General features: G+C 51.6%; 1 pseudogene across 1 annotated transcript; it reads left to right on the top strand.

Annotated features, from left to right (window-relative positions):
* The first annotated feature begins 397 nt into the window (after positions 1–397).
* On the top strand, positions 398–938 carry LOC307109944 (ferritin light chain-like; annotated as a pseudogene). Its single transcript has one exon. The product of its transcript is annotated as a ferritin light chain-like (transcript).
* The last annotated feature ends 459 nt before the right edge of the window (positions 939–1,397 follow it).

Raw genomic sequence — 1,397 nt, forward strand, 5'->3', positions numbered from 1 at the left:
CAAAATAGACTCGCCCAGGCCGAAAACCGACTTCTGCACATGGGCCACGAAGTCTCAATCGCACTGTCTGTGTGCGCCCGCACGTGGTATTTTGTGGAAGAGCCACACTCAAGGGGCCAAAGAGCCGCATGTGGCTCGCGAGCCGCGGTTTGCCGACCACTGCTCTAGTGTCATGAAAATTTTTGCTGAACTTAAAAACACCTGGGCAGTGCCTCAGTGGTCCTGGATCTGGCCTCTTGCTTCAACAGTGTTTGGACAGAACAGACCCAGGGAGGCCCCTTCCTCCAGCCTCCGGCCTCTCTCCGGCATCTTATCCAGTCACCACCTTCAGAACCACCCCTGAGACCAGCCAACACACTGGTTTTTTCCAACCTTAACTCCTTATTGCCAAACAACCATGAGCTCCCAAATTCGTCAGGATTATTCCACCGAGGTGGAGGCTGCGGTCAACCGCCTGGCCAACCTGCATCTGCGGGCCTCTTACACCTACCTCTCTCTCGGCTTCTATTTCGACCAGGATGATGTGGCTCTCAAGGGTGTGGGCCACTCTTCCTCACGTTAGCGGAGAAGCAGCACGGGGGCGCTGAGCATCTCTTAAACCAGCGCCATGGCCGCAGTCTCTTCCCGGACGTGCTGAGGCCTCCCCAAGATGAGTGGGCAAAACTCAGGACGCCAGGGAAGCCGCCCTGGCCTTGGCGAAGAACCTGAACCAGGCCCTTCTGGAGCTGTACGCTCTGGGTTTTACCCATGCAGATCCTCATCTCTGTGACTTCCGGGAGAACCACTTCCTGGGTGAGGAGGTGAAACTCATCAAGAAGATGGGCGACACCTGACTAACCTCTGCAGGCTGCCGGCCCCCAGCTGGGCCGGGCGAGTACCCCTTGGAAAGGCTCACCCTCAAGTACGACCAGGAGCCTTTGGAGCCCAGAGGCCTTTGAGGGGCCCTCTGCATTTCCCTAGGGTCTGGCTTTTCCCTGAGCCTCTTCCAGAACCTACTAGCTATTCTTGTAACCATCATGGAGCCCTCTCCCATGCTTTGGACCAAATGAAACAATAAAGCTTTTTGCAGCAAAAAAAAACAAAAAACAAAAACACACTGAAATTCTATGAATGAATAATCCTGTAATGGGATGCCTCACTTCCTCACATGCTCTTTAAAAACAGAAATGTCAGGTCTTGACTGTGTTTAGCACTTTTGATGTATTGCATTTAGGACAGTGGTTCTCAACCTTTCTAATGCCACGACCCTTTAATACAGTTCCTCATGTTGTGGTGACCCCCAACCATAAAATTATTTTCATTGCTACTTCATAACTGTAATTTTGCTACTGTTATGAATCGTAATGTAAATATCTGTATTTTCCGATGGTCTTAGGCTCTATTCTCGACCCACAGGT

Source organism: Cnephaeus nilssonii (assembly GCF_951640355.1).
Source record: "Cnephaeus nilssonii genome assembly, chromosome: 13".
Taxonomy (NCBI): domain Eukaryota; kingdom Metazoa; phylum Chordata; class Mammalia; order Chiroptera; family Vespertilionidae; genus Cnephaeus; species Cnephaeus nilssonii.